We start from the raw sequence: 12,809 nt of genomic DNA on the forward strand, positions 1-12,809 counted from the left end.
CTAATTAATTAATAGCTGTGTTTCATTTTACTATAATGTGTGTGAGAATTTTTGCTGGTTCCTTATGTAAAAAACAGAGGATTTCAGTTGTAGATCTTTATTTTAATACACTACAAAGAAGTTTTTATTTTATATTAGATGCTTGTTTTATATGGCTGAAAGAAAAGGAAAAAGACTTTGTTCATAAAATATAGAATGAACAAAGAGTTCAGTTGTTGTAGGTAATGTTACTTTTCTCAGCGATTCTGTTTGATTAGTTGGTTAAATTGATTTTTGATTATGTTTCAGTTTTCATTTATGTTAGAAAAATTCAACATAACCTAAAGTCGAATTATATTAATGATATGCATTTGCATGAAAATATTTGCAGACTTCAGCATTTCACTTCATCCGTAAATTAATAATATGACACTTATTCCAAAAACTTAAATCTCCATTGTAAGAAGGCAAATGAATGGGGGTTGGGAAGGAAAAGATTACTTGACAAGCATTATTTAATCTCTTAACTTTTTTGCCAAAGTATCTCTGACTTTTTTCCCCTTTTCAACAATGAGCCCAGGAATGATGGTTTCCTCCAACAGTTCCAGGGGATAAATTCTGATGGTTTTCAGAGTTTAATTCCACTCTGCTTTATTTGTTATTAGCTTAGGGTTGGGAGGATGACCAAATAAGACATCAGAAGACATCTGACATGAGACTTCTGGGAAAGATTATACTAACATATTTAAGTAAAAGTGGAGAAACCTAAAATACCACTTACTTGCTTTGGGGTAATGGATGCTGTCAAAAGAAGACTTGGAACAGGGGCAGCTCTATTGGAACCATGTTAACTTAAGAGAGTCAACCCAAGAGAATCAAAGGAATGTAGATTTTGCTATTTTTAAGCTATGGACTTAAATACTCTGTAACCACCTTCCTCCAGAACTTTTATTCAGTGGGATGATCAACAACTTAATGATTAACACATTTTCTATTTTTTGTAGACAAAAGTGATAAAAAGTCAGAGATATCACAGAAATATTGGACATAGTCTGGTTTATAGAGAATTTTCTCTGATTATGCCCCTAGGCTCTCTCTGCCCCTGAGAGAGGGCAGTGACTTATCTAATTGATACATTTTGGGAAAAAGTAACTACAGATATCAATTGAGCTTTATCTTTTTCCTCTTTGGAAGAAGGTGCCATCCTGCCATTGGGTGGGTGAGTCTGTCTAATCCTAGGGTTCGGGGTCAGGAAGTGATTTTAGGCTTGCATTCTCTAATTAGGCACTGTTTATTTACTGTTAGATATTTTGATCTTCATCTAAACCTCCTTCTTTTGTCTGTCAATTAGTTCAAAACCTGGGTGGAGAAACAATGTTTTTATTGGTGCCTTGTTAGTAGCAACAATAGATTGAGTTAATGATTAAAACACAAATGAATTTTTCAGTTGATTTTTTGCAATCTACTTTGAACATACAGATGGATTACTTAAATGATGGCATTTTGAAGGCAAGAAACAATTTCTCCCTAATAGCCAATCTCCCACTCAAGTTCAGGTGTAAAAAGAGATTTTTTTCATTAATCAGGCTTGATTCTTCAGATTCATTTTTTTCTGTTCCCTCTCCATAGGTCACAAAGCCTTGTCTCTTTTATCTGTAGAATGTTCTTTGAGGATTTCTTTCTCCTTTGCCACTTAAACTACTTTTCTCCGGCTTTATCATGTAAACCACTGTAACAAACTTCTAAGTCCATAAAAATTAATACATAAGAAATCTTGGATTTAAATTCATAAGAAGTGACTACTAATTTTTATTGTACCAATAACTAGCTGTATGACTTTGATGTCAAAGCCCATGATTTCTCTGCCTCAGATACCATTTCTAATCCTACCAATTCTACCAATTCAGTTCTTTTTTTTTTTTTTTGGTTGCGCCATGCGGCATGAAGGATCTTAGTTCCCTGACCAGGGATCAAACCCATGCCCCCTGCATTGGGAGCACGGAGTCTTAATCACTGGACCACCAGGGAAGTCCCTACCAATTCAGTTCTTAGATATGAATTCTATCCTGCAATTTTCCTCCAATAGCACCTGCACTGAATACTGTTAGTACTTTGATATAACCTGCTACACTTAAATGGAATTTTATTTTAATAAAATTTGACTCTTAATGATATGGATCACATATTATTTGACCTTGTATTCCCAGTATGTACTGCAGTGTTCAACAAATAGTTTCTGAATTAATACATAAAATTTTAATCTTTACTATTCTCATATATCTATTAATAAAAAAGAATATCAATATCTTGTCTACTTACTATTGCCATGACATTCAAAATTATATAATTCAAGGGTGAAATAGACAACAAAGACAAAATCAGGCATCATAATTGGGGGCATCATTTCTAATATGAGAAAGAAAGGGATTATATATAGATCTTGTTTGACTTACAATGGGGTTACATCCTGATAAACCCATCGTAAGTTGAAAATATTGGTAAGTCAAAATGCATTTAATACACCTAACCTACCAAACATAGCTTATCCTAGACAAACTCACACTCAGAACACATACATTAGCCTACAGTTAGGCAAAATCTTCTGACACAAAGCCTACTTTATATATAATAAAGTGCCGAACATCCCATGTAATTTATTGAATGCTTAAACTGGATAGTGAAAAACAGAATGGGTGTATCGGTACAGAATGGCTGTAAATGTATCAAGTGTATTAGTTGTTTGCCCTCGGGATGGTGAGGCCGACTGGGAGGTGTGGCTTACTACCATTGCCCAGCATCGTGAAAGGGCCTTGTTTACCACATATCAGTAGCCCAGGAAAAGATCAAAATTCGAAATTTGAAGTACAGTTTCTACTGAATGTGTGTTGCTTTCACACCATTGTAAAGTTGAAAAATCTTAAGTCGGGGCTTCCCTGGTGGCGCAGTGGTTGAGAATCTGCCTGCTAATGCAGGGGACACGGGTTTGAGCCCTGGTCTGGGACGATCCCACATGCCAAGGAGCAACTGGGCCCGTGAGCCACAATTACTGAGCCTGCGCGTCTGGAGCCTGTGCCCCGCAACGGGAGGGGCCGCGATAGTGAGAGGCCCGCGCACTGCGATGAAGAGTGGCCCCCGCACCACGATGAAGAGTGGCCCCCGCTTGCCGCAACTAGAGAAAGCCCTCGCACGAAACAAAGACCCAACACAGTTTAAAAAATAAATAAATAAATAAAGTAGTTATTAATTAAAAAAAAAAAAGTTGTAACTCTTGGGAAGAAACAGAGACAGATCGCTTTAAAAAAAAAAATCTTAAGTCGAACCATCATAAGTCAGGGACCGTCTACATATAAATGTAGACAGAAATAAATGCTCCACGGGTCATTTCTATGATCCTTTTTTTTTTTTCTGCAATAGAATGCCAAATGTTAAGTAGGATATGGAGCTGAAAAAAGGATCACGGAATAAGCCAAATAAGCTTGTCACAAATCTGTCATTAGCTCTGCAGATTGGTTGAAACAGAAACCTCATATTTATTTATTATTAATATATTTTGAGTTTTACTATACCTCAAAATGTTTTACAGAATTGCTTAGGGTAGGGATCACAGATCTCATTATTTTTTTGTTCCCATGGTGATTTTGATGTGCTCTGAGGTAAGACTCTGGCACCACTCTTCCCATCAATTGAATACTCACATTTTTATTTTAGTACATTTCAGGTAAACAGGGAATGGCAAAGCTCCAAATCCCAATAAAGCTCAATTTTATTTAAAATATATCATCCTTTGGAACCATCAGTGGTAGTAGGTGGGAGAATTGTAATAAAAAAGTCAGAATCCTGATTAGCTCTTTTTCCTAGTCACTATTCCCATTTCTCTAATAGGACTGGTCTGAGGAGCCAATGAGATAATTTGACAATACTTTTTACATTCTGAACTGTTATTGCTACTTTATTAATATTTCAAAATAATGCTTCCAGTCTAATCTTATTTCATTTTTCAAGTCCTCACTCCTGCCAATTATAGTTTAGAGCTAAAGTGTATAAAATTTGGACCCAAGATTCAGGAAACTGTACCTTTTCCAGATCTAGGACCTGGGGAAAGTCACTTTGCCTCTATGAATGTCAACTTTTTTGTCTATACAAGAAATATAAAACCAAACATAGGACTATCATTGTAAAAATGGCATAATATATTAACTCAATACCTGATAATAATAATAAGTACACATAATTAGTAGGTATTATTTTTTAAAGGCTGATAATGCTGGTTAATCCTCTCAGGCATGTTTTAAAATCCTCCTGCTCTGCTTTACCTATTTGTTTTGTGCCAGTCTCAACTTAAACATAACCAGTGTTACGGCCGGATTGGCCCTTGTGGTTCTTATTATGATTGCAAGATGCCCTTTGCAATAACCATCAGGAAACTCTGAAAGAAAAAAGTTTATGACTTACAAGTCCTGGAAATTACATGACACATCTGGACCACACAGTGAGGTCACAGGGAGAGACAGAGAGAGAGAGTAGGCTGTGGGGTTCTGCTTCTGTTGGAGGTGAGGGTGGTGGCCTACAGTTTCTTGGGCTCATTTTTCTTGGTGAACTTCAAACACAAGCATGGGTATTTAAAGAGGGAAGAGAAAAAACAAGTGTTCCAAGTAGTCAGTTATAAAAATCAACCAAGATCTCTAAAACAAAGGAGCTTGAAAGGGCTGGCCTGGCTCTTCATCTGCTAATGTGGCTGCAAGGTGTTTATTCAGACAACCCATCTTTGAAGTGGATGTCTCTGCAATCAAAACTTAGATCAGGCACTTGCATTACAAAAAAGAGCAAACCCAGCTGTCAGAGCATACACTGTGCTATCCAAACTCATCTCCTAAAAATTCCCAGCAGTCATCTTAAATTTTAGCCTGTTAAATATCTTCATCAACCATACTGATGGACACATTCATTTGGATCCTAATCTTTTTTATGCTAAGCTGTTTTCGTTTCACCACTACATAAAATTAACAACCAAGTGCTCTACAACCTACCTGCTAAATATTTAATCCATTCATTCCTTCTTTATTTATTAAATATTTATTGAATAAGTATTATGTGTCCGCTTTTCTGTAATAAGCACTGGAAATAAAGCAGTTAATAAAACAGGTGTTGTAGGTATCTTCACTTTAAAGTAGAAGAAAAAAGTAATTGCACAAAATCACAGATACAAAAAGAAGGGGGGTGAAGGAGTGGGGAATACAGGTATGTGCGTGAGTAGGTGGGAGGGTGCTAATCTTGATATGCGGGCAGGGATAAGCGTTCTGAGAACTGAATACAGAGAGAGTCAGCCACGTACAGTAAAGGAAATGGTGCTTCTGGTGAAGGGAAAAGAACATGCAAAGACAAAGTTACGGAATCAGTTTGTGACTGAAGGAGTAAATCAAATAGAAGAAGGGCAGCGCGGCCAAGCAGAAAGTGGGGCTGCAGAAACAAGCAGGGGAAGCTCGATCCTGTTAAGGATGTTACATGTAAGGACTCACAATATCTTCTTTAATTAAATGGGAAGTCATTGATAAGTTGAAGTATTGCAGAGACCGGTTCGGAGGATGATGCGTTCATCCATATGATAGAGGGACATGGAGAGAAGTGCATACACTGTAGCTATATTGGTATTCCTGGCTGTCTGAACTCTGATGCTCTGAATATTCCCTGTAACAAATCTGAAACAATGGTAGTTCAAATTCACAATAGCTGTTGAGAAAGGACTAGACTGAATTTGAATTTGCAGGTGTGGACTGAATGTTTGTATTCCCCCCAAGTTTATATGTTGAAGTCCCAACCCTAACGTTGATTCAGGGGTCAGCAGGACTGCCACTCGGACCACAGGCCCAGGCGCCGATGCTGTTTCCCCTTCAGCTTCAAGTGATGGGGTCTCCTCTCCCATTTCAGTGCCCCAGGATGATCCTGCCAGTGTAGACAGGTGGCTCTCACACTTTTTAGTTTTTGGTAGTGTGGAATCTACATTCTTTTCAGATTTTTATATTCTAGACAGTAGCTGGAAGTTCATGAGGTTTTAATTGTGCTGTTTGCCTTCTTACTGAGTTATGAGTTGTGTGTCTGTTTTAATGTATTCTGGTTACAAATCCTTTGTAGGGCATGTAGATTTTAAATATTATCCAAATTTGGCATCTTGCTTTGTCATTTATCATTTTTCTAAATTGTGTCCTTCAAAAAGCAGAAGACGAAAAGACAACCCTCAGAATGGGAAAAAAATATTTGCAAATGCAGCAATGGGCAAAGGATTAATCTCCAAAATATACAACAGCTCATGCAGCTCAATATCAAAAAAACAAACAACCCAACCAAAAAATGGGCAGAAGATCTAACTAGACATTTCACCAAAGAAGACATACAGATGGCCAAGAGACACAGGAAAAGATGCTCAACATCACTAATTATTAGAGAAATGCAAATCAAAACTACAATGAGGTATCACCTCACACTAGTCAGAATGGCCATCATCAAAAAATCTACAAAAAATAAATGCTGGAGAGGGTGTGGAGAAAAGGGAACCCTCTTGCACTGTTGGTGGGTTTGTAAACTGATACAGCCACTATGGAGAACAGTATGGAGGTTCCTTAAAAAACCCAAAATAGAACTACCATATGACCCAGCAATCCCACTACGGGACTTATATGCTGAGAAAACCATAATTCAAAAAGAGTCATGTACCAAAATGTTCATTGCAGCTCTATTTACAATAGCCAGGACATGGAAGCAACCTAAGTGTCCATCAACAGATGAATGGATAAAGAAGATGTGGCACATATGTACAATGGAATATTACTCAGCCATAAAAAGAAATGAAATTGAGTTATTTGTAGTGAGGTGGATGGACCTAGAGTCTGTCATACAGAATGAAGTAAGTCAGAAAGAGAAAAACAAATACCGTATGCTAACACATATATATGGAATCGAAAAAAAAAAAAATGGTCATGAAGAACCTAGGGACAAGACAGGAATAAAAACACAGACCTACTAGAGAATGGACTTGAGGATACAGGGAAGGGGAAGGGGAAGCTGTGACAAAGTGAGAGAGTGGCATGGACATATATACACTACCAAACGTAAAATAGATAGCTAGTGGGAAGCAGCCGCATAGCACAGGGAGATCAGCTCGGTGCCTTGTGACCACCTAGAGGGGTGGGATAGGGAGGGTGGGAGGGTGGGAGATGCAAGAGGGAAGAGATATGGGAACATATGTATATGTATAACTGATTCACTTTGTTATAAAGCAGAAACTAACACACCATTGTACAGCAATTATACTCCAATACAGATGTTTAAAAAAAAGAAAAGATGTGGTACATATATACAATGGAATATTACTCAGCCATAAAAAGAAATGAAATTGGGTCATTTGTAGAGATGTGGATGAACCTAGAGTCTGTCATACAGAGTGAAAAAAGTCAGAAAGAGAAAAACAAATATCATATATTAACACATGTATGTGGAATCTAGAAAAATGGTACAGATGAACCTATTTTCAGGGCAAGAATAGAAATGCAGATGTAGAGAATGGATGTGTGGACACAGGGTAGGGGAAGGGGAGGGTGGGATGAACTGGGAGATTAGTTTTGACATAAATACACTACCATGTGTAAAATAGACAGCTAGTGGAACCTGCTGTATAGCACAGGGAGCTCAGCTCCGAGCTCTGTGATGACCTAGATGGGTGGGATGGGGGGGAGGGAGGTCCAAGAGGGAGGGGATATATGTATACATATAGCTGATTAACTTCATCGTACAGCAGAAACTAACACAACATTGTAAAGCAACTATACTCCAATAAAAAATAAAATAAAATAACACAAAAAAAAGCAGAAGTTTTAAATTTCATGGAAGTGAAGTTAAATTTATCCTTTTATAGTGTGTGTTTTTTATATCCTTACCTAAGAAAGCTTTGCTTACATCAAAGTAACAAAGATTACACCCTGTTACTTCTTCTGGAGTCTTTGTAACTTTACCTTTACCTTTAACTTTACCACTTCAATCATTTTATTTATTGTGTGAGGTAAGCATGATAATTTTATATGTAAATATATAAATATGAATATATATAAATATACATATATATATAAATATATCCAGTTGTTCTAGCACCATTTGTTGAAATGACCTTCATTCCCCATTGAATTCCTTTGATACATCAATTTGCCATTGTATTTGTTTCCTGGGGCTACAGAAGCAAATCAGGCAGCATCATGAGCAAAACCCTTGCAGAGAGCTGAAGGGGCAGGGCCACCAGGCTGAGCTGGGAGGGTAAGGCTGCCGCCCCAGTCGGTTTGCCTGGAGGGCAGATCATCAGACAAAAGAGGACCATTCCCCAACCTTAAGATCCAGTGGAATTTGCCTTACTCATTTTTGGAGTTTTGGGGGACATGTCACCCTTTTTTTCTTTCTAAGTTCTTCCATTTGAAATGGGTAGATCTCTCCTATTCCCGTGCCCCCATTGTATTATAGAAGCATCTTACTTTTCTGGGTTCAGAGTTTCGCAGCTATACAGGAATTTAGACTCTGGATGAGTCAGACCTCGACCCTCTCCCATGTCTGATTTAGATGGCATTTAGATGAGACTTCAGAGTTTAAACTTTAAAGTTGTTGCTGAAATGAGATAGACTTTTGGGTCTGTTGGGATAGAATGAATGTATTTTATATCTGAGAAGGACACGAGTTTTGCTGAGCCAGGGGCAAAAAGTTATAGACAAAATGTTTGTGTCTCTCAAAGTTTATATGTTGAATCCTTAACCTCCAGGTGACTGTATTTGGAGCTGGGGCCTTTGTGGAGGTATTAAGGTTAATTGACGTTATGAGGGTGGATCCCTAATCTAAAGGCACTGGAGTCCTTATAAGAAGAAGAAGAGAAACCAGGGCTTGCTCTGTCTCCCCTTGTACACAGAAGAAATGTCACGTGAGGATACAGTGAGAAGGTGGCCACCTCGAAGCCAGGAAGAGGGCTCTCCCCAGAAACCGAGCATGCCAGCACCCTGATCTCAGCAGCCTTCAGAACTGTAAGAAATTTCTCTCGTTGTGCCACCCAGTCTAGGATCATCAAAGCGTCGGACTGCGAACGTCTTTGGGGGTAGTATGGAGATGCCCTACACACAGAGTGCCGCTGTCCCACCCATCGAAATTAGTCTTGTGCTTGATTCTTCAAATACGTTGTTCATTAATAAAATGTAAAACAATCTTTTAGGCACTTTCAAAAGTCAGCGAAGAAAACAAGACTAAAAGCCACAGAAAGGCTCACACATTAGGAGAAAGTTTGACAGGATAAAATACAGCTTAAACCTAAAAATCTAAGCATGGGAGTGGACTGATCCCAATCTATCATGAATGCAATGTTTCCCTGTGTACAAAAGAAAGGAAATGTGTTCAATATTTATCATAGAATAATCGTTATATGGATATTTTCAGGTGTTTTGCTGGCAAAATCAGTTGGGGTCTTGGGATAAGTTGGCCCTGCATCATTATTTCCCTTTTAAAAATGATTAAACAGAATATAAGCCCTCACAATCCAAAATTCAACTATTCAACTCTTTGTCAAGGATGCTTTTGACTCATATAATGTGGGAAGCCTATATTTTGGAAATACAGTATTAAAGACTTGCTGGTGGAATGCATGAGGAAGAGTTATCAATGAGAAGAATTAAGAAAGACTTAGAATATTCTCGTTTGTGTGATTAATTTTCTATTTGGATTAAACAAATAGATGGTGCTCTAGGCTGAAACTCAGAGTTCTGTGGGAAAAAAAAGTTTGGTGTGTGGTTAAGTGTCACGTCATTGGGTGTCACATTTAATATACTTTTATCTTCTTCTCCATTGCTACTGCCATCATTTAGGAATTTAATATATCTCATAGCTATATACTACTACTTTAGTCACAGGCGCAGATGTTTTGAATACTAAGCCTCAATTCTCATGTCATATTTTTTGTGTCAGAAAGGTATTTGAATTCAGATCTAAAACTTAATACCTATGTGAATGGAGACAGCCACTTAACCCCACTGAAATTTAGTTTCTTTCCACGAGATGGAATAATAATAGCCACTTTGCAGAGTTGTTAGAAGAGAATATATATAAAAGCACCAATTCTAATACCTGATGAATATTTGCAGAATTGGTTTCCATGGGGAATAAATTTTTCAGTCACCCATATCCATCCTGACCTTACAAATCCTTCAAATTTTGCTTTCTTATTTAGATCACCCTCAAGATCTCTAATTTGTAACAATTTACTTTTGAAAGATTATATAGTATTTATTAACCAAATGATTCGATTTGGCATTTTGGCACATACTTCCCTAGATTTTTACTTGACTGGAATATAAAGTTGCACCCATGTATTAGGCTGGGGTTCAGTTAGAAGCCAGTATTTTCCTGTCACATATGCAGTTTGGAAATAACTTCTCTTAAAGGAATATTTACAATCTCAAATGACCAGAAGAGATGCATCACTTTATTTTCCAATACATACACAGAAAAATAATAGCGACATCAATAAAATTGTTTCCAGCCCCCAAGGGAGAGCTGAGGTAGATACTGTGATTTCTTTAGAGGTCCAAACCTTCTTCACAAATTGTTAAGCATGGATAAAGCATGTGTGTCTGTGAATTAGGGACCTAGTCCTAAGGCAAATACCACAGAGACTACACAATAAAAAAAATAATAATAAATGTGGGGAACAAAAAAGGAGATGATATGACTGGGGAGAACTGGGGAGAGTCCTGGCATTTCCCACTTACTAATACTGTTTGGTTTGAAGCAAATTCGTAACCTCCATTCCTCTGAGCCTTCAAGTAGCATAAAGTTTAGGTGAAGAAATAAAAGTGGCACACACTGAAAATTAAACAAAAAGGTATTCCAAATGCAGAGCTTGGAGTATCTCACAGAAACTAAAGGCATGCCATTCTTCATCAATAGCTTGTTACTGTTATCCATAAAAGAAAACAGAAAACAAGCAACAACAAAAAAAAACCTCCTGGTGTCTTAGTAACGTATATCACTAGTAGATCTGCATTTCCAGGAGCCTATTAATTGGAATACAAAACAAAAACTAGGGGAGAAGAAAAGATCTATAACTTATGACTTTGTCACATTTATTTTCCCATGATAATTATAGGAATTTTAGAAATGCAAAACAATATGAATATTTCCTCTAGCAGAAGACAACCACTGTTAACATTTTTGTGTTTCTATCTGGGCTTTTTTTTAAAGGATATAATTTATATTTAATGGAACCCTAAAACAATATATGTTTGCTTTTCCATTTTTTTTCAGATTTCTTATGCAATTTTAATAATATTACTTTCCATGTGTTTCTATCCTTTTATAAGCATTATATAAGAAGTTCATAACAAAATATAAATCCCAGTCTCCAATAAAATTATAAACATCTCTAGCAATTTCAGAATAGTTTTTGAAATACTGTTGACCCATGAACAACACAGGATTGAAGTGCATGGGCCAACTTAGATGCAAATTTTTTTCAATAAATACATATATGTACTGTAAATGTATTTTCTCTTCCCTATTTAGAGACATATGGATGGTAGACTTTATCCTGATTTGTACTTTATTTATTTATTCTTTAACATCTTTATTGGAGTATAATTGCTTTACAATGGTGTGTTAATTTCTGATTTATAACAGTGAATCAGCTATACATATATATATATCCCCATATCTCCTCCTGCTTGTGTCTCCCTCCCACTCTCCCTATCCCACCCTTCTAAGTGGTCACAAAGCACTGAGCTGATCACCCTGTGTGATGCAGCTGCTTCCCACTAGCTATCTATTTTACATTTGGTAGTGTATATATGTCCATGCCACTCACTCAGTTCATCCCAGCTACCCTTCCCCCTCCAAGTGTCCTCAAGTCCATTCTCTACGTCTGCATCTTTATGCCTGTCCTGCCCCTAGGGTCTTCAGAACCTTTTTTTTTTTTTTTTTTTTTTTTTTAGATTCCATATAAATGTGTTAGCATACGGTATTTGTTTTTCTTTTTCTGACTTACTTCACTCTGTATGACAGACTCTAGGTTCATCCACCTCACTACAAATAACTCAATTTCGTTTCTTTTTATGGCTGAGTAATATTCCATTGTGTATATGTGCCATATCTTCTTTATCCATTCATCTGTCAGAGGACACTTAGGTTACTTCCATGTCCTGGCTATTGTAAATAGAGCTACGATGAACATTGTGGTACATGACACTTTTTGAATTATGGTTTTCTCAGGGTATATGGCCCACAGAGGAATTGCTGTGTCATATGGTAGTTCTATTTTTAGTTTTTTAAAGAACCTCCATACTGTTCTCTGTAGTGGCTGTATCAATTTACATTCCCATCAACAGTGCAAGGGGGTTCCCTTTTCTCTACACCTTCTGTAACATTTATTGTTTGTACATTTTTTGATGATGGCCATTCTGACTGGTGTGGGGTGATACCTCATTGTAGTTTTGATTTGCATTTCGCTAATGATTAGTGAAGTTGAGCATTCTTTCATGTGTTTGTTGGCAATCTGTATATCTTCTTTGGAGAAATATCTATTTAGGTCTTCTGCCCTTTTTTGGATTGGGTTTTTTGTTTTTTGGATATTGAGCTGCATGAGCTGTTGTATATTTTGGAGATTAAAGCTTTAGTCAGTTGCTTCATTGGCAAATACTTTCTCCCATTCTGAGGGTTTTCTTTTCATCTTGTTTATGGTTTCCTTTGCTGTGCAAAAGCTTTTAAGTATCATTAGGTCCAATTTGTTGTTTTGTTTTTTTGTTTTTTTCCATTTCTCTAGGAGG

The 12,809-nt window shown here is 37.1% G+C and overlaps 1 long non-coding RNA gene across 13 annotated transcripts in view; it reads left to right on the top strand.

The window, feature by feature from the left end:
- Positions 1-12,809, top strand: part of LOC309621723 — a 281,097-nt gene that overhangs the window by 205,061 nt on the left and 63,227 nt on the right. Inside the window, exon 3 of one of the 13 annotated variants that reach the window (XR_014240211.1) lies at positions 8,915-9,026. The exons of 11 other annotated variants lie outside the window; for them this stretch is intronic. This is a non-coding gene — a long non-coding RNA (uncharacterized lncRNA). The remainder of the gene's footprint in view (positions 1-8,914; positions 9,027-12,809) is intronic. One more of the 13 variants, XR_014240212.1, reaches the window with a different exon arrangement.

This window comes from Balaenoptera borealis, assembly GCF_965194805.1.
Source record: "Balaenoptera borealis genome assembly, contig: HAP1_SCAFFOLD_942, whole genome shotgun sequence".
NCBI classification, from domain to species: domain Eukaryota; kingdom Metazoa; phylum Chordata; class Mammalia; order Artiodactyla; family Balaenopteridae; genus Balaenoptera; species Balaenoptera borealis.